Here is a 20,927-nt window from a genome sequence, read left to right as displayed (position 1 = left end):
GGCACTGCAAAGACCTAGCAGGCCCTGCAGCACCCTTCCGGACTTGAGACCAGGCTCTACCAGCTGTGGAGCGTTAAAGAGTGAAGTAACATTCCTGAACCTTAGTTCTCTTTCGTAAAACTCAGGTTCTTATCTTACAAGGTTCAGTAAGCTGTTCACTTCTGTTGGGCACTTCATCAAAGTGGCCTTTGGTGAAAAACAACTCCATTTAGCACACACCAATTGGTGTATTCCCTTGCCAAGCAATGGCACAATTTATTCTGCTGCAGGACATCTGCCCTACTGGCTCTTCTAACCTGTTGCTATTATAAACAATGCTTTGAGCAGTGTCCTGTACAGAGGGAATTCTGTACTGCACTTACCAGTCAATACCCTACTTAACTTCCACACATAAAACTGATGGTTCCAATGCCATTCAAAGTGGTTGTAGTTATTATCCAAGCTCTCTACGCAAGTTGGGATCTTGGGAAAGTGGCGTAACTTACCTGCCACAGTCCACACTTCAGTAAGTGTGGAACCTACATAGGTGTGTGGCTAACTTGGAAGCCACTGCCCTAAAATGCTTCCTACAGCCTGCCTTACTTAGACGCAGACAAGATGTGCCTCAGATCATAACGTCAATATTTCCAAGTTCGGTCAGAAACAAATGCTAATTTTCAGTTGTGTGAATCAACTAACCAAGGGCTGACTGAGGAGTCAGCCACCTCTGTAAATATTGTTTCTTCTCCAAAGAAGCAGGTGTGCCTTGAACACTAGCCCTGGGGACACACCATATTGCTGAAGTCCCAGAGAAACAATGAGTAATTACTGAATTTGGTATCCTGAGAATATTCTTTAAGGAAGGAGAATTCATAACAATCACTTTGCCCCAGCATTTACTGTGCCAAGACAAAGCGGGAACAGCACTCTTGGTTCCAGAAACTCAAAGCTCATCCCCTGACCAATTCCCCACATGGTTCCAATGAAGCCTGTCCAAAATGGCTTCCTAAAGTTAGTAACAAGAATCTAAGTGTTAAGCAGGGGAAGAGGAAGGGGCAACAGGGGAAATCAACCAGTAGAAACCACAACTAGCATGTGTGGGGACTTCTAGCCTCGTATAGTAACTAAGAATATACTTAAAAATCACAGGCATGTTGCTAGAGAAATGGTTATTCTAGTTAGAAAAAGCAAGACAGAATCAACATTGAAAAATCTTACAACAAAAATAACAAGCTATGTCCTGAACTCCAAACAATGTGAGATGTTAAGCCCAAAGCACTCCCAATAAAGAGTACTAGGGTACCCCTTATTTCCTGAATACAATTCCAATTGAACGTCACACACAACAGGAGGGAAGGAAGGGACAGACAGGAAGGACAGGAAATTAGCTTTTGTATATTTGTGCACGTGTGAGCTTGTGGAAGCCAGAAGACATCATTATACCATTATTCCTCAGCTGCCCCCCTTTGGGATGTCCCCATGGGAACCAAAGTTGGGTGACAGTAACGTTTATGGCTGAAGTCAGGGACTGGGAGAGAGGGTCCTATCTCAACACATGGTCAGATAACAAGTTGCTTCACTAGGCTGAACCCTCGTCTCCTCGAGTAACGCTTCAAGCTCCAGAAGCCAACACCAGCAGCAATCTGCTTCCACGGCTGCAATTTTACCTCCAGTTGTAATGTCTAAGACCTAAAAGATCTCAAGTTTCACTCTCCAGCCACCGCCAAACAGAAACAAAGGGTTGATTCTTGGCAAAAATGAAACTAAGACATGTTCACTTCTTCCTTTCATTTTTAAAGAGGGAGAGAGAGGCAGACCAGTGCTCAGAGCTGATTTCTCATGTTTGGTGGCACGTGAAGATAAGGAACCATGCGGTCAGTTCAACACACCAATGCTGAAACACCCGTGCCTTTTCACACTTGAACGCTGGTTAGCATGTGTGTGCTTTACTCAAACTCTGCATCCCAAGCCTGTGTTTTAGTCTATCACATGCACTATTATGTGAGGTAAGGCAGACTGTTACCTCTCCACATCCCAAGCCTCCACCCCAGCCAACTCATCCTATACATGCTGATAAGATTCCTATTTCTTAAGCATAGCACTCAATATATTCCTTCTAGTTTAAAAAAAGGAACCATTGTAACATTCTGTTACTGAACACCTCAGAAGAGAAAACAGGATCCGGCATCAGAAACTTCTAGGCTGCATGAGTCATGACCTTGGACAAGTATCTAAACTGAGCATCCTTTTTTTTTTCCCCTCCCAATTTATATGCATTGGTGTTTTGCCTGCATGAGGGTTTTGGGTACCCTGGAACTGGAGTTACAGGCAGTTGTGAGCTGCCGTGTGGGTGGTGGACATTGAACCCGGCTCCTCTGAAAGAACAGCCAGTGCTCTTAACTGCTGAGCCAGCTCTCCAACCCCAAAGCATCTTATTATTAAGTGAGAATTTTCTGGTATCAACTAATGAGGCCTGAGGTCCGCTCTCAGGAAGTGATCTAAAAGTCTGACAGAACAACTCAATAATTTAAGTTGTTATTATAGCAAAGCCAGACTAACGTTAACGTTCGACTTCTGCTGTCTTACCAGCTTCGGTCCCCTGCACTTCCTTCTTGCCCAATGATTCCCCATATGTTCTCCAAACTTCCCCTACCTTAATTTTCGACACACTGGTGTTAATGCAAGCCCTCCCGAAAGGCACAGCAGTCAGTTAGGTGTGGCAAGAGTCAACCCACTGTTGGGATGGATACCAGGTTATCCAACTCTTCTCAGTTATTGCTTAAAATGGCCAAGGCTTAATTACGTTAAGCACCTCAAGGGGGAATCCAGACAGTCGCTGGTAGAGTCATCTTGCAAAATGAGCCTAAGGACAGAGGCTGTATCTCAGAGGGCTGTCGGGAAGTGGAGCACAGGTCTTGCTTTCAAGGCCCTTACAGGGGTGTGAGGTTAAGCTAATCTGAACTGGGTTTTCTCCCTGCACCAAAAGCATCCTGACCAGTTCAGCACTGCTAGAAACTGCAGTATCTGGTAGACAGCTGTGCCGTGAAGCGTGCAGACCCACGCCCCAGAAATCTACCTCTGACTCCCTTTCGTGTAAAGTATAAAAGTGTGTACAAAAAGGCTCAAAATGTAAGCCAAATCAAGGGCTTTGGCATCAGGAACCGCTTCACTCATCTTTGGATGCAAACACCCCATCCACGCACACATTTCATACAAACCAGCTAAAGAAAGTCAGCAAGTTAGTAACAATAAATCATGGATTGGGGCGATAGCTGGGTTGGTAGAACACTTGCCTAGCATGCTGAACCCCTGGGTTCCAACCCCCAGCACAGCACAAAGCAGATGTGTTAGCCTAGGCCTACCATCCCGGTACTCAAAAAACAGGCAGGAGGACCAGAAGTTGAAGGTCACCTGCAGAAACTGGAAAGCAGAGGCAAGCCTGGACTACATAAGAGCCTGTCTTAAAACAAATGAATCAAGGAAAGGATAAATAAATAAACATATTTTAGGCAGCTTTGAGAAACAGCCGATTGTTAAACCTGGATGGTTTAAGGGTTTTTAAAGTTACCAAATAGCACAATTACATAAATGTCAAAAAGCTGACTAGAGGCAATCCAACAGCAGCACAAGGATGTGGCCGGGGTGGGAACGCTGCTTGAGATAGACAGGACTGTGGGAATTTAGAAAAATCAACATCTCTAGGCTTTAGCTACCCGATTTTAAACAAACAAAATGGTGGGTGATAAGACTCCCCAAGGGGACCCTGGGACGTGGAAAGAAATACTTAGCAAATAGGTTCTCTTATCATTAGTCCATGAAACAGGGCTGATGAAGTAGCTCAGAGGCAAGCTTTGCTGAGCATGTGTGAAATTCTGGGTTCAACTCCCAGCATCAAGAAAGGCAGGGAGAGAGGCAAGGGGGAAGGGCAGACAGGAGAACTGTACCTGGAAGGGAATGCATGTAGGGAAAGCCCGACAGCTAAGGGGAGGTGGTCTATGGTTACCATGAGTTGGCAGGCCAAAGTAGAATCATATTATATATATATGGGGAAGGCTAGTGAGTGGTAGAGAAAAAGGCAACATACATGCTCTACTCTGCCACAGTCCCTGGAAGACAAGGTAAGCAATTTTGCCTTGATGTGTGTATATACTTCACGTTGGAAACAAAACACAAGAGTGAGTACTTCACCTCTAAAAGCAGCACAAGCAGTAATTATGGCTAAAGCAGAGGAGGAAAGTACTGGGGGAAAGGCTTCTGCTAACAGCAGACATCCCAGGGCTACGATCCTGGCCGTGAGAAACACTGTTAATCCCAGGAAAGTAAAAGGAAACATCTATCAAACCACTATTTAGCAGACCCCCAGTTTGGTTCTTTCATGTATAGTCTCTCAAAAACCACCTAATAAATTAGCAACATGGAACCCGGTTTACTGACAAGGAAACCGAGTCAAGCGAGTAGAGTGTTTGAACTTACTAGATCCTATTTTGAAAAATCTGACAGCCATGCTTCCCTTCATTTTTCTTTCAAGTTTACCCTACATTCTGTGAAAGTGTGTAACATTTCCCCTTTTGTCTTCAGTTCGAAACTGAAAGAAAATGCAAAATGAGATGGCGTACAGAAAGTTCTCCACAGTGATGTTACAATCAGGAGAAAAATCTCAAAAGGTACGTAAGTAGCATTTCTTTCAAGGTCGCTGGCAGTACCTGGGCTGAACTGATAAACGATCCACTTGTGGCCAACCGTAAATGGAAATCTAAAGTGTGCGTTCGTTCACCTAATGCAAAGCCAGCTGGAGCTGTAGAGTCTGACCCAAATGCTGTGGCCTGAGACTTGCAAGCAACAAAAGTACAAACCAACAGGTTAGAGGAACAAATTACAAAACCAACAGGCAACACTGGCCCTCCCGTATAACTGTATGAAACACTTCCTGCCACGGGCCCTGACATTAAAAAAAGAGACTCGGAGCTAGGGAGAGGTTGCTCGCTCCCCACAATTTCTCATCAGACACCTCTCGGGTGTCCAGTTAATGAGTCACGCATCGCATTCTTTCAATCGCCCCCTCCCCTTACGAAAAGTCGGCCAATGCATCCTTCAAATTTGCAATCAAGGAGCCTAGAGATGAGCATAACTCACAATCGTGAGCGGGTACTCTACCAAGTTCAAAGGTGCCGAAGGGCTTCAAGATCATTTAAAAAGAACAACTCTCCCTCTGGGCGTGACTATCTCCACCCCAAGGACTGGGGAAGGGGAAACCTTGCAGGCAGGGAAACAATTAAGGGCACTTTCCCTAAAACTCCGGAGCAGCGCACACTATGGATCCGCTGACTCCAGGCCGCTGCCTACAGCGCAGCGCCTGAGTCCCCACCCTCGCGCTGCAAGCAAGGCTGCTCATGTAAGGCAGAGTGGTCGCCGGCTAGCGAGGGTCCCTGGCAGCTGCAAAGGAGGGGAAGGCAGGGAAAGGCCGGCGCGCGGCCCCGGGCGCCCGGTGCCGCCCGGACCCGCGCGGGCTCCTGCTCAGCAGCCCTTGCTGCCGCCTGGAGAAAGCTCTGCGGAAGATCCTAGCGCGCCGCCATCCCTCCCTGCGATCTCCGCGCCTGTCAGCGCGCCAAAGTGGCTGCCACCCACGAACAGGTGCGACAGCATCCCGGCAGAGCCCCGCTCGGCCCGCGCCCCGCGCTCGCCCGGCCCCAGTACGGTGCCTGCGGTCCCCCACCCCAACCCCCCCGCCCGCCAGCCCAGCTCGAAACTCCGGGCGCCAGCAGCCCGGCCGCGCCCCGGTGCCACGGCACCCGCCAAGTTCCGAGAGCAAGCGGCTCACCTCTCGGCCTGAGCGGCGGCGGGGAGCACCAGGCGGGAGCAGGAGCGCGCGAGCAGCAGGATGTGCAAGCGGGCGCGGGAACAGGAGCGAGCGGCTGCCGCGATGCAAGAGGAAGGCGCCCGGCAGCTTCAACCCCGGCGTGGGCTGACCGTGACGTCACAATGGCGCGGCCAGCCAATCCGCGCCCGGAGGCTGGATCAAGCGCTATGATGTCATGCGGCCTGGGAGCCAATCCTGGAGCGATAGAACTTTCGTGATTGTAAATTCCAGAATCCGATGCGGTGCTCAGCGGAGGCCGGGGTTGGTCCCCTGTGGTTCACGTGTCTCGGAGCAGTTTTTCTGGCTTCTTCCTAATAAGCCTGCGTGGGACGCAGAGTCTGCGCAATAGCCTTAGTGAAGTTCTAGATGCCCTGAACTCTTTCCAGCATCCGGGGTCAGGGTCCTGGTGCGGCGTTTTTTTTTTGGCAGGTGCCCACCTCCCTAACGGGCTTCGCCACCCTTCTGAAAGGGACCCAGTTCACAGTTTGGGGCTGTGGTTGAGCAAGATGAAGCAACAACAAAAATCACTTGGAACTTTGTAACGGTAATTCTTGCATGGATTGCTCACACATTATTGGGAATTTTGATTCTTCCACGCTACGAAACTATCAGTCTTGTAATGGATTGGTAGCGTAATGTCTTTCAGCTGGGCAAATTTAAACACTTAAAAGGGACTCGGACACAAACATGAAAGTCTTTCTGGTTTTTGCTGCTGTTTGATAATGCAAGGCCTTCTTCATGCAAGTATCATACAACTCCCATTTCAAGCACTAGAAATTTAACCTCGTGTGTGTGTGTGTGTGTGTGTGTGTGTGTGTGTGTGTGTGTGTGTTCACAGTCCCACACCTACTGACACAACACAGCCAACTATGCAATGTAGGCACTTTGGTTTATAGGGTAATGTTTATCATGTACCAGCAATGTTCCAAGACCCAAACAGTACAGATCAACTATATACACATTAGATAATTGAAACGTACACAAATTGCTGTTGTAACAGTCGCCATTCAATTCTACAAACACTAAGGACCACCTTCCCTGAAGCAGTGCTAACCATTCATAAAATGGATGTCTACATACACAGAGTGTTGTTCAAGTGTCATGTGAAGACAGTATTTTGATGGCACAGGAGTAAATTTCCTTTATTATCACTCTTCCTCCAGTCTCCTAAGAGCTGGCTAACTTTTCTGCCCTATATGTTCTTTCCTTTTTGAGTTTTAAGTTTTAAAATTGAAATTAAAATTCAATCTCAAGTTTTATACCATAATCAACTGTTTATATTGTCTCCACCAATAAAATGTTTTAAGCCCATACAGCCAAAATATTTGTATTTACTTTAATTGCAAACAATAAGGAAATACTTGTCTTAGGGTTTCTATTGCTGTGAAGAGACACCATGACAACAGGAACTCATAAAGGAAAACATTGAATTGGGATGGCTCACTTACAGTTTCAGAAGTTCAGTCCATTGTCGTCATGGTGAGACATGGGAGCATGCAGACAGACATGGTGCTGGAGACGTAGCTGAGAGTCCTATATTTTGCAGGCAACAGGAAATGATCTGTGACACTGAGCGAAACTTGATCAAAAGAGACCTCAACACAAGCCCCCACAGTGACACACTTCCTCCAACAAGGCCACACCTACTTCATTCAAAAAGGTCACACCTCCCAATAGTGCTATTTCCTTTTGGGGGCCATTTTCTTTCAAACCACCACAAAATCAAACACCAAATAATGCTTTTCTTACTTTGAAATAATAAAGTTATATTTTCTTCCCATCATTTAAAGGATGTCTTTGCACACACAGTTAGCCCATATTTGTGGTGATATTTTATTTGTATGTTAATAAAAAGTTTACCTGGAGATCAGAGGTCACAGTGAGCCATAAACAGAAGTCAGGCGGTGGTGTCACATGCCCTTAATCTGATCACATGGTAGGCAGAGTCTCTGTGTGTTCAAGGACACAGCCAAGTGTGTTGACACACGTCTTTAATCCCAGCACAAACCATTGAGAACTGAAGGTCTGTATAGACAGGCAGTGACGAGGAAGTGTGGTTGCTGGGCTTAGAGCCAATGAAAAGGCAGAACAGGAAAGCAATAAAGGTGCAGGTTAGACAGAAAGAGGCTCTCTTGGGAAGCTATGGTGAGGTGGTAAGCTAAGGTTAGTTGGCTCCTATTGCTCTTCAGCTTGCACCTCTGTATTTGGCTCTGTGTTTCTTATTTAATAAGACTGTTTAGAAATTTGTCTACACATATTCATTGTAGTTGTTCCATAGCTGTATTGTCTCAATCTCCGGGGTGCTTTAAAGATCACGACTTGAGATTGTAAACACCACTGTAAGGAGAAACATGCTAGATTTGGTGCATTACTTGCACAGACCTTAGCAGTCCCTGGTAGGTGACAAGAAGTCTCTAACCTCGTTTTGAATGGGTGAAGGATAAAATCAGCAGTGTCACGCTCGCTCCTGTTTCAGCTCCACTTCCCACCTTATCCGGGATTTGAACTCATCTCAAGGCTATTAGCAAGGCCATACTCTCATCTCCCTCAAGCAGAGCCTTAGGGTTCCCAGTATGTCGATGTTTCTCAACCTTCCTAATGCCGTGACCCCTTTAATACAGTTCCTCATATTGTGGTGACCCACAATCATAAAATTATTTTGTTGCAACTTCATAATTCTAATTTTGCTACTTTTATGAATTGTAATGTAAGTATCTGATATGCAGGATTTCTAATATTTGACCACAAAGGGGGGTCTTGACCCATAGGTTGAGAACCACAGCAATATATACTTACCTATGCAGTCAGTGGCAAGCAGGGCCTTCTCTGCCCCAGCAGCTAAATTTACACCACAGAGTGTGAAATGACCACACTCACAGCTATGCTTCTGGTAGTTTAAATGTAATTGCCCCCCATAATCTCAGGGAAAGGCACTATTAGGAGGTGTGGCCTTGTTGGAGGAAACGTAGGGGTGGGCTTTGAGGTCTCCTATGCTCAAGCTATGCCTAGTTGAATTCACTTCCTGTTACCTGCCATCAAGATGTCGGACTTTCAGCTTCTTCTCCGATAGCATGTCTGCCTGCACACTGCCATGTCCCATCATGATGATAATGGACTAAACCTCTGAGCTACAAGCCACCTCAATTAATGTTTTCCTTTATAAGAATTGCCGTGGTCTTGGCGTCTCTTCACAGCAATAGAAACCCTAACTAAGACACCCCTGTTTCAGTAACTTTGGATTCAAGTGTAAATCTGCAAGAAAGGCACAGAACTGGTGTAACTTCCCATCTTAACTATTTTTTCCCAAATAAAAACGGACCTATGATCAATGCCAGGCTTCCTAAATAATGGAATTCAAGGGAAGTGTTTTGGGTACCACAGAATTGGGTTCTTGGTCATCAGAACTATGAGACTGTCCTGAGGCCATTGCTGCCCTTTTACCCATCTTATGTGATCCAAGGTAGTTCCTTGGGAACACTCACGTGGTAACATCAAAAAAAGCATCGCATTTTCTCCATTAAATACTGATTTTCCTCTTTATTTACTTTTAAATTATGGTAGCACCCCCCCCCCCCCCGCCTTAGTTTTTACCACTGGGTCTAGATCTAGGGAAGAGATTATTTAATATCCTGGCCAATTTGTTTTATTGCGATAGCAGCTGCAGTTGAATTAAAAATTCAATTAACAGTTTCATTATAATACAATTCTAATTACTAAAACTGCTACTGTCTCATTAGGAGATATTTGCATGACATAACAAAACCTGTCTTTAAAATGTCCGTCTCTGGACATTTCAAAGTTGCCTAGAATCTAGGACAACTGTTGTTTTATACTAAGGACAACACAGATCCATCTATTGAGCTCGCTCTCTTGCTCCTCTTCCTTCTTTCTCTCCTCTTGACCTCCTCTCTTTCCCTCTTCTGTCTTCTCTCTGTTTTTCAGTTCTGTTCAGTACTACCAGCTTCGTATCTCAACAGAGAATTAAAGCCCAAATCCTAACAACTGCCTTTGGACTTTAATTATTTAACATGTTGCTATTTCTCTATCCTTCTAAAATTATCTGCCTTCTGTGGGGAGCCAAGAAAGCCTTGAGTGAATGTGTAAGGAGTGGATGGAGTCCTGAGTAAATGTGTATTATTGACAAGGCCCAATGCCTCGGACCCAAGGGATCTGGCAAAGCCTTCATCTGGGCGAGGCTCAGAGGCATGGCAAGGCCCTTCTCTGGTCCAAGTGTGAGTATGTATGAATGACTAACGGTGTGTGCAAAAATTAGCAACAGCAGCAGCTTCCTCCTCCAGGATGACTGCAGACTGAGACTGCTCCCGTCCTGAGACCTCCTCTAAGAGACTAGATAGCCTCTCCTGTGCATAATAAACAATGCAAGGGAGGTCCCAGGTTGATAGTTGGTGCGGGGCCATCAAAGGGACATGTTCCATCTGATCCCAGCTTTTCTGTAGGTGTGTCTGTCCATTCTTCATTCCCTCATCACCCCTGTCAGGTTTCCAGGACGAAGCCATGACGGACACTGTGGCGTTTCCCAGACAATAGCCTCCTTCTTACTCCTTGAACTGAGCAAGCGCAGACCACTTCAAGAGCCTTGGTCTTGGTGTCTAAGCCTCCAAGGATTTAACCTAGACATCCCCAAGGCTTGCAACTTTGTTTCATTGTGATCTTGGCATAAACACCACCTCCTCGGGAAGCAAGAGACATTTTTCTGTCACTCCCTCCTGTCGCCTTCTTTGACTCCTGTTTTCTGGAGCCTTTCGTCTGGACTGGGTTTTTCTCCTTAGCGCCATCACTGTTTGACGCACCACATCTGCTTTTTAATATTTATTATCCTGTCGTCTAATAAGCTTACGGAAGGCACAGCCTCTACTCTGTTTCAGACTGTATCCCGGACTCAAAGCAATACAATTAGGGTGATGTCAAGATTGACAGAGAGATGGCTCAGCAATGAACATACACTTGCTGCTCTTGCAGAGGACCTGGGTGTAAATCCCAGCAACCACATCAGGCAGCTCACAGACATCTGTATTTCCAGTCCCAAGGGATCTGACACCCTCTGGCCTCCTCACACACATGCACACATGTAACACACATTAACTCATGTGAGCACACATGTATATAACCGCATAAGTAAAAATACCTTTTAAAAAAAATCTTAAATTTGTATTAATTTGAATATCAAGCACTATTATATGTATTGCAACAATTAGTCAAATTTGGGGGGCTGGAGAGCTAGCTCAGCAGTTGTGGTGGTTTGAAAGAAAATGGCCCCCAAAGGAAGTGGCACTATTAGGAGGTGTGGCTTTGTTGGAGTAGGTGTGGTCTTGTTGGAGACAGTGTGTCACTATGGAGGAGGGCTCTCAAGCCACGCCCAGTGAGACAGACCACTTCCTGTTGTCTGCAAGTCAAGATGTAGGACGCTCGGCTACTTCTCCAGCACCATGTCTGTATGCTCACCACCATCTTAAACCATGATGATCTTGAACTAAACCTCTGAAATAAGCCACCCCAGTTAAATGTTTTTTCTTTTTAAAAGTTGCCATGGTCATGGTGTCTCTTGACAGCAATAGAAACCCTAACTAAGACAGAAGTTAAAGGCACCTACGTGGTACCTCACAACTATCTGTAAGTCCAGTTCCAGGAGACTGAACACTTTTTTCTGGCCTCTGCAGACACCAGGCATGAATATAGTGCATATAAATGTACACAGACAAAACACTCACACGTTTTTTTACATTTAAATAAAAATAAACTAAAAAATGTACCAGTTCTCTTTTAATACTGAAACATTTCTAAGACCTTTCCCAGTAAAGGGAATTTTACTTTTGATTGCATTCTTTTTTATTATTATTCTGTTTTATGAGTGTGTTTGTTCACATGTATGTCTGTGCACCATATGTGTGCCTGGTGCCCCAGGAGGTCAGAAGAGGGCATTGGATACCTTGTGGACAGTTCAGAGTCACCATGTAGGTGCTTGGACTTGAACTCCAGCGCGTGGTAAGAACAAGTGCTTTTCACCAGTGAGCCATCTCTCCAGCCCCTAGTCGCCTTCTGTCAGCAGTGAGACGAGAAAATCGAGCCATACAAGACTAAAGTAACACTCGTGGCTGCAAGGCCAGGTGGCAAAAATTAAGTCTTGAACTGGCCACGCTCAGCCCTCAACTTCTTGAATTGTATACTTGGCTGAATTTTGTGGTCAATAAATCGTATCTCAATAAAGTTGTAACTGAAATGAAAATAAAGCTTTCAACCAGGAAGGATTATCATTGGGTCTTTTACTTTGCTGGATATCAAGATAAATTTTAGAACTAATTTATTTAATTCAGTACCATATCAAAGAGCTAAAGATTAGATAAAAGCCAGTGATAAGCTTACTGTTAGCCAAACAGTAGCTGTGTAAACTGGCTGGGAGGGAGTCTACCCTGGCGAAGCAACATGCTTTCAAAGTGATTTATATTCTGTTAGAGCTGGAGACATACACTCGATATTCTTTGCCCTGGATCTATCATTTATAAAAGCAAGTTCTCTAAAGTTTAGCCTTCAAAGATGTAGTCATTCTAGGTCATGGGGTATTTTAGTTATCTGAAAAGGTGTTTCATCAAAAGCCTTGCTTATGTGTATCTGTACTATTAGACATACTCTTCCATGTCAAAATATGATCGTGCAATTTCAGTTCACTTTTTACCACTTAAGACTCAAGTGAAACTTTACAAGTTTGTGTGGCACCTTGATTTTTTTTAAAATGAGTTTTATTCTTTATTTGATGTGTATAAGTGTTTTACTTGCATGTATGTACATGCACCATGTACATACCTGGCGCCCTCAGAGTTCAGAAAAGGGCATCTATCAGATCCCCCTGGAACTGGAGTGATCGATGGTTTTGAGCCACCATGAGGGTGTTGGGGACCAAGTCCAGGTCCTCTCAAAAGGCAGTAAATTATATTAACCTCTGAACCATATCTTCAGCTTAATTTTTTGAAAACTACTGCTTGCCATTGGATTGCATAGCTACATAATCTCTTATGTCAAGGTGCTGTATTGTCTTCTAACCTAAATGATTACATAGCATGCTGCCCTTTATCAGATTGTTTCAACAGATACAGAAGCTGGTAAACAGATTCCCTCTGAGCATAAATTTGGAGCAATTTTTAAACTGTTTAAACTAGGAAATGCAGAATACAATGTTATTACTCTGCATCTTATTGACACATAAGATTGACTTCTATAGAGTTTCAATGTGCCTATATTTAATCATTTTTACTTTCCTCTCTCCCTAGGCTTTGCTTCACAGAATGTAAAGCAGAACAAAATGTTTCTTTTTCACCTTTTCCCAAGACCAGAGCACTCTGTACTCTTTTGTATCACTTACTGTTTCCAGTATCTCTTTTCCTCAAGTCAAGGGCAGAAACTTCTAGTATGGTGTTGGGCCCGATACATAAAAAGCAAAAAAAAGAAATAGATGTTTATTGAAGTTGACTAGTGAAAGACTGTATACTTAAAACACACACAACAACATCCCAAGAAGACCATTTACTTTCTTCATAATCATAACAGCAAATTAGATTTAGTCGGCTGTTTCAAGACACAGTAAGACTTGGGGAGTCCAAATTCATGCTATGAGTGTTTGCTTATTTGCCTATTGTTTTCTTCATTTGTTACTGTGGATGGAGGCATTGCAGGTAACTATGGTAACACAAAAATCGAACACAAACATCCTATGGGGTGCTGTGCTTTCATCTCACCGAAGACAGTAGTTTATAGGTCAGCCAGTTCAGCAGTTAGACTGGAGGGCATGAACGCCTAGAAAGCTGTGTTGTTGTTAAATATTCAAGAAAGCCTCCCAAAGAGCAGAGATGAGGAGTGCCACCCTGAGTGTGTGGGATAAGCATAAAAAGATAAGAACTGATTTTCATCGAACATTCACCAATGTGTTATGCGTTTTAAAAATTACCCTCTGCATCCAGCCAGAAATCTAGAAGGCAGTAAACATCACGTACATATTTTCTGTCTTCGGGGAAATGCTATACTCCAGGAACTGAGATAATAAAAAAAAACATTACATTATGAAAACTGATGCACTTTTAGCAAAAAAAAAAAAAAAAAGTGCCTTGAGAATTCAGATGTTGAGAGATGAGGAAAGAACACTGCAAAAGCCAGGCCTTTTCAAAGCCTGTGTGCTTCTCTTCAGCTCCTTTCCTATCCCTGTCACACCCCTACCCGATGCCCCACCAGGCCGCCATTACCCTGCCAAAAACCAATCTCTCCTCTAGTTTGCTTCCTTCTCAGCATTTCTCACACTCTGTAATGATGCTGCTTATTAGTCTTCCCCCGTCTACACTGTACCACGACAGAGGCCTCCTTTACTGAGGTCTGCATGGCGAAAAGAGTGCGCGTCTGGTATACTGAAACGGCTGAATCCAAACTCCATGTTCAACAAGGTACTAGTCCACACAGCGAGCATCAGGAGTCTGGGCTAGCCCAGGCTCAGCGAGGCCCTGCCCAGGCTCCAAGGCTCTAGTGCGAGTGGGCGATCGGCGCCGGTGGCAGGAGGGACCCTCGGGGCCGAATGCTCTCCGTTCGAGAGATGCATCCTGCGTATCCCCGAGGACACCCCCCCACACGGCCTCACTTCCGGGTTGCTTCTCGGGGCGCCGGGCCTCGGGCTGGCGGGGGTGGGGGGGGAGCGGGGTCACCCCATTCACCCGCGACGGCATCCGCCAATCACCGCGCGGCTCCGGGCAGCCTGTGCAGAGGGGCGGGCCCGCAGGGTTACTCCCGGGCACTGGCCTCGGCGGCCCGGCCGCGCTCTGACCCTCCCGACCTGGCAAGCCGTGCGAGCAGGCGGGGCACGCAAGGCGCGGGGCGCGGGAGCCTGGGAGACGAGGCTGCAGGAACATGCATCCCGGACCGTAGCTCCGGAGAATCCAGGCCTTTTAAAGCCAGTGCAGGCTGTGGGCCTGGGTGGGAACCAGGAAAAAGCCCGCTCTCCCCGAAGCTGGATTTCACTTGCCTTTTGTGAACTCAAAAAAAAAAAAAAAAAAAAAAAATGGTACAGTGAAAAATGCCCTCGGCATATTTTAACGACCTTCTCCTGAGATTATCTGCTAGGAGATCTAACCGTTCTGGACAGGAAGAGGAAACAGTGACATTTTCTTTTGTCAACTAAGGGTCACTCCCTTCCTTCTCTCCACAGGGGAAACCTTAAAGGCACAGAGAACGGTTTGATCATGAACGACTGCTAAATGTTTTCACTTCTCAGTTAATCATCGCCAGTAGACGTAGAAACAGGCTCAGAAATGTATCCTGCCAAGGCCGCGGTTGGAAAGTCACTGAATGTGGGACCTTTCCATGCCTGGTCTTGCAGATGTTAAACTAAGAATACGTAGGGAAAGCCTTTCAGGAAAGCTTTTGGTGTGTAGGTCAGCAGGGTGCATTTGGCCAAATGCAAGCACTTCTTTCTTGGATCAAAGATTGTGTTTTCTTAAGAATTCTTTGAAGTACATAGTTTCCAAGTCAGAACTTTGAAGGGACAGAAAAGTTCAAGTCTCGTAATCACGAGGTTACACAGGGGTTGATAATGCTATTTTGTAACCTGTCCTAGTTACGGTCACTATTGCTGTGATGAAACACCATACATAACCAGAAGCCACCTGGAGGTGATAGGATTTAATCTCACTCACAATTCCATACAATTCATCATCAAAAGCAGCAGGGCAGGAACTCAGGCAGGGCAGGAACTTGGAGGCAGGGGCTGATGCAGAGGCCATGGAGGACTGGCTTGCTTCACAGGGCTTCCTCAGCCTGCTTTTATACAGACTAGGGGTGGCCTAACCCACAATAAGCTGTGTCCTCCCCCATCAATCATTAAGAAAATGCCCTGCAGGTTTGTGTGGGAGTCCCGCTCCCAATTTTTCCCCAGGGTATTCTTGAGGAGGGAGAAGTGAGAAATATTTAGATAGAAATATAGAGGGGAGAGAGAAAGAGACAAACATAGGCTAGCTCAGGAAGGCCTGGATCCTTATACACTGATCCCTTCTGTCTCTCCTAAAGGGCTTGTTAAAGGGATGCCAAGGGGTGGAGCAAAAGACCTCCCCCTAGCTCAGCCAAGTGCAGTCCCTTCCAAACATCAATCCATCCCTTTATGCACCCCTGCCAGGTAAAGCAAACTGAGATCTCACTAGGAATCCTTTGTGGGCCTCCACAGGCTTGCCTACCGCCTGTTCTTACGGAGGCATTTTCTTAATCTTGTGTCAAGTTGACACAAACTAGCCAGCAGGTAACCCCAACCTGACATGAAATGATGTCCTGTTTTGTTATGAAGTTTTGGTAGCCTGGGTGCTGGGGAGTAGGGGGCAAGTCTTGTTCACAGAACTAAATCTTTGTAGCAAGGAGTATGAGGACACGGGAAACTTGGACAGAGCAGTGGAGGTTAAAACTCAGGGGAAAGAAAGGCCCTTGAAGGATTCAAGATTTAAAAGAGGAGCACACTTGTAATCCCAGTACTCAGGAGATGGAAGGATCCCAGCAAGCCCCAGGCCCACCTGGGCTACACAGTGAGTTTCAGGCTGTCCACCGAGACATGGTGAGATCCTCTTTCAATAAATAATAGAAGGAAAGTAAAAAAATAAAGTAAGTGTTAACCCAATGTCTTTTAAATATAATATTTGCGTTAATTCTTTACTTTCTATTTTGACTGTATTCACCTCCTACTCATCGCCCTAACTTCTCTGGAACTCATACCCCCAATCTCCACTTACATCCCCTCCCCCAGCTTCACATCCTTGTCTTTTAAAAGAATCCACTCAGTCCAGTTTAAGCTGCCCATATATTTTTGGATGTGGGAGCTTGGGTGACCTACAGGGAGGGGGACACACCCTTAAAGAAATCCGACTCTTCCTCCCCTGGGAGCCATCAAAAGTCAATCGCTACTCAGTTCCAGGTGGGGGCCAGAATGCTGGCTGTCTTGACTGTCTGCAGACAGCCACAACTGCTGTTGAGTTCATGAGTGCAGTAGTCCTGTCCTGTTCAGGAGGTAGTTTGCTCCAGGCCTCCCTAACCTCTGGCTCGTATGATCCTTCTGCTTCCTCTTCCAAGATGGTCTCCGGGCCTTGGGAGGAGAGTTGTGATACAGATGTCACATTTGTGGGTAAGCACTCCATAAACATGTCTTCTCTACACTTTAACCATTTGTGAGTTTCTACATTGACCACTGTCTACTACACGTAGAAACTTCTCTGATGAGGTCTAAGAGATGTACTGATCTATTAATAAAAAGATATGGATTTAGATGGCAGTTTTACACCCATTGAACGAAATAATAACAGTAGCTCCATCCCCGGAACCTGTGAGCTCCCCAGCTGGCCAGGTTTACATTACTAAGCATGAGTTTCTTCACGTGGAGTGGCCTTCAATCTGATCAGAAAGTGGTTGGACGCTTCCATAATATTTGTGCCACTACTGCATGAGCATACCTTGCCACCCCAGTCATTCTTTTAACTCACAGTGCTCACAGCTGGATAAGGCTGTTGATGATACCCCCCACCTCCACGGCCACCCCAGCCATCTACATAGCACTCATTAATACGCTAAAGGCTCTGTGGTAGGAGGAAACCTCCCGGTACTAACTTGATTTCTCCGATGTCCTATGTCCAAATGTGTGTGGTACCTTCAGCACCGTCGTGTTCTAGTGGGCAACCAAACGCAATGGTAATAGCTTGTATTATTTTGGACATCTCCGAGACATCCCTAACCAACAACTCATGGAGGGAGGGATATCCAACACCCGGCACTGAGATTTTTATTTGGCAACCTATGTCTTCCTGGAGGAGCATTATCTCCTGTGTAGGGTAACTCCAATGAAACAGGGAGCTTATAAAATAGCAGGTTAAGTTTCCATACGGCTTTCCCGAACATTCTTAGTGTTAGTTTCCACTCTGCCCTGCCCTCCCAGCCCTTTCCCTGCTTAAACCTCCCCTTCCCATTATTCCCCCCTTCCCCTTCATATGGCCTGTGTGCTACTATTTCTCCTCCATTAAGACTTTTGTTCCTCCTCCTCACCATGGTCCCTTTCTATTTTCCTGGATTCTACAGGTTCTCCAAGCTAAACACACAAATCAGCACTAAGATACACGTAAGAGTGAGAACATGTATTTGTCTTTATGGGTCTGGGTTACCTCACTGAGTATACTGTTTCCCAGTTTCAGCCAACCTAACATCTTTAAAACATGTACAACAGATTTCCCAGTGAAATTGGTACAAAATGGCAACTCTATACTATGGCCTAAAGGCCTGCATGAGCTGGGTCCTGCTTATCTGCCCTCTCCTACATGAACCATTTTCTCTTTGCTCCTCAGAGGCAAAGGTTTTTCTCACTTTAGGCTGGTTACACGTGCTGGCTTGGCTCCTTCACCACCATGGCTCTTTTCTCTAACCCCTTCCACAGCTGATCTGTCCTTCATTCTAGAATCTTCCCTTAGTCCTAAGATGTACTATTATTATACATGTCATCAAATCCTTTCCCCCAACATACTCAAAATTGAGAAGATGCTGTTTTTTGTGTTATAGTGATGTCTTTTATGTGCATCTCCTATCAGATCCTTTCCCCTTGGGCTTCTAGCAATTTATGACGCACTCTGTCTTTTCTGGGCCATTCGCGGTGTTACAATCTGCTGACCTTGTTTTTATGCCCCAATCCAGACATGGTTTTGTGTCCTGTTACATGCAGTGCTTAGCAGAATGCTTGCACATAGGCAAGTGTTCAATGTAGATTTTGTCAAATTAATGTTTAGGATCAGTCGGTCTACTTTAGGATGTATGCTGGGGAGTAGAGGAAGACAGGCTAAGAGAGGCAGGATGAAGTCACCAAATTGTGATTGGGGTCAGAGGCAGGCATTTTGTCCCATCAGCTTGATCTGCTGTGTTCCATACAGAAGTCATTAGCCATTGATAGCTACGAACACTTAAAATGTGGTCAGAGTGAGCAAGGAAATGAATTTTAAGTTTAATTTAAATCAACTTACACGCTCTAAAGTATGTTTGGAACAATTTGTGGATCTACTTTTCCAACTATAAATTCTATGAAATGTAAATATAGAATAAAATTTCACATCTAAATTGAGTGGTACTGTGAATGTCCCAGATTTTGAGACCTTGTACAAAGCGCCCCAAATTCATCTTTCCATTGATCGAATGTTGACATGGAAATGTTTAGATCCGTCCAGGAAAATACATTGTTAGAGTTCATTTCACAGTAGTAGAACTGGAAGCAAGGATGCAGATACTCCGGCGCCGACACTCATCACACTGTTCTTTCCCTTGTTAAAGTCTAAAATTATCTTTAAGCTTCTTCTTGTGTGCGTGCCTGTGACAGTGGAAATGCACGTGTGCTGCTGTGCTTGTTTGGGGGTCAGAGTTACTGTTCACCTTCCACCGTGGGTTCCAGGGATCGAACGCAGATCCTCAGGCTTGCCTGGTGAGCTCTATTACCCAGTGAACCATTTCACCAGCCCTCGTGGCAGCAGTCTTAAAAAGAGCTCCAAATGCAGCAGCACCTCAATGTCGTCTGTCAGCAAAGAGATAAATAAAATGTGGTCTAAGTAGTAAGTGTTATGCTGTGTACATTTTACAGAAAGAAACTTTAAAACTAACTTCACTTATCTCGACTTACTTTTCTACTAGAAAAATTTAAATGAGAGACATGGCTTCTACCCAAGAGAGCTCTTGCTCGGAATGCCATTTTGCCATCACTGAAGTGGTGACCAGAGACTACACCATCAGCAAGAACAGGCTTCAGGAAACTGTCCCCCTCATCCTCTATCTCCTGTCTTAGTCTCTTATTTCTTGACCTCTCTCCCTTGGTACAAATAAATCTCCATCGTGCTGAGAATTTGGTCTTGGTTGTCCTGGGCCAATGTTGTTCCCTTACATTGGCTACGTGTGTACTTCTCATCACTGAAGGAGAAACAAATACTACCGTCAATACGGATAAGATTAACCATGATTTCAAATAATTTGTAAACCCACAAAAATAAAGCAAGTAAATTAAAACAGTCCCCCATCTCGTATTTCTCTTGGACAGAACTAGGTCAGACAACTGATTACTTTGGGAGATAGTAAGTAAATTCCTGTGGTGAAGCGATGTGTCAATGTTGGAGTACCAGGAAGGTTGCTTAGGAAAGGGTGAGAGAGAAGAGATAATAAAGAGATAATGATGAACCCATGGATTTAGGATTTGGTAAAATATGGCGGGTATAAAACAGTATGTGGAGAACTCTGGGGATGGGAAGCATTGTGGGGTGAAATCCTTGTGGCTTAACTGGGAACCTGCTAGGTATATCGTTTGCGTAATGGGACTTGGCAGAACACCCACTGTGGTGTCCCTCATTTGTTGTGGGATCGGATGAGTTACTGTGTGTGAAAGGGCCCTCTAATCTAAGCCACACAGCCCAGATAGGGTGTCAGTGAGGTTAATCACAACATGGGATCTCTGCAGGGTGTTCGCAGTGTGAGTCTACTGTTTTCAGCTGGGAAACTGCAGCTTTGGGGTCATTTCTACCAGCAAGACATATTTTATCTTTTTATGTAAATATACTTGAAGGATTGACTACTCTGTGTGGTGATATTTTATTTGTGCTAAAATGTGGTGGTATTTTATTTGTGTGTTAAAAAATAAAGTTTGCCTGGAGATCAGAGGTCATAGCCAGCCATAAACAGAAGTCAGGCGGGTGGTGGCACACCACCTTAATCCGATCACATGGCAGGCAGAGTCTCTGTATGTTCAAGGACACAGCCAAGCATGGTGACTCACGCCTTTAATCCCAATACCAACCATAGAGACCTGGAGGTCTGTATAGACAGGCAGTGATGAGGAAGTGATGTGGCTGGGCTTAGAGCCAATGAGAAGGCAGAACAGGAAGGCAATAAAGGCACAGGTTAGACAAAAAGAGGCTCTCTCTTGGGAAGCTATGGTGAAGTGGTGAGCTAAGGTTACTTGGTAGCTATTTGTATCTTCCTGATCTCTACAGCTATCACCCCTGTATTTGGCTCCGTGTTTCTTATTTAATAAGACTGTTTAGAAATTCATCTA

At 45.1% G+C, this 20,927-nt stretch overlaps 1 protein-coding gene and 1 long non-coding RNA gene across 3 annotated transcripts in view; one reads left to right on the top strand and one right to left on the bottom strand.

Annotated features, from left to right (window-relative positions):
- Elovl5 (ELOVL fatty acid elongase 5) overlaps positions 1–6,254 on the bottom strand; it is a 71,226-nt gene extending 64,972 nt beyond the window's left edge. The window contains exon 1 of the mRNA XM_052714929.1: positions 5,798–6,254. The gene's annotated coding sequence lies outside the window, so the exon portion shown is untranslated. The remainder of the gene's footprint in view (positions 1–5,797) is intronic.
- Positions 6,255–13,211: 6,957 nt separating this feature from the next.
- The window catches only part of LOC128095915 (uncharacterized), a 28,766-nt gene continuing 21,050 nt past the window's right edge, over positions 13,212–20,927 (top strand). Inside the window, exons 1-2 of one of the 2 annotated variants that reach the window (XR_008213493.1) lie at positions 13,212–14,280; positions 19,520–19,893. This is a non-coding gene — a long non-coding RNA (uncharacterized LOC128095915). Of the gene's footprint in view, positions 14,281–19,519; positions 19,894–20,927 lie in introns of those variants that run through there. The other variant, XR_008213492.1, reaches the window with a different exon arrangement.

The sequence above is a fragment of the Peromyscus californicus genome, unplaced genomic scaffold (genome assembly GCF_007827085.1).
Source record: "Peromyscus californicus insignis strain IS unplaced genomic scaffold, ASM782708v3 Scaffold_11__1_contigs__length_118956290, whole genome shotgun sequence".
NCBI lineage: Eukaryota > Metazoa > Chordata > Mammalia > Rodentia > Cricetidae > Peromyscus > Peromyscus californicus.
The sequence above is the reverse complement of the archived record's forward strand: the minus strand, read 5'-3'. Positions and strand labels throughout refer to the sequence as shown.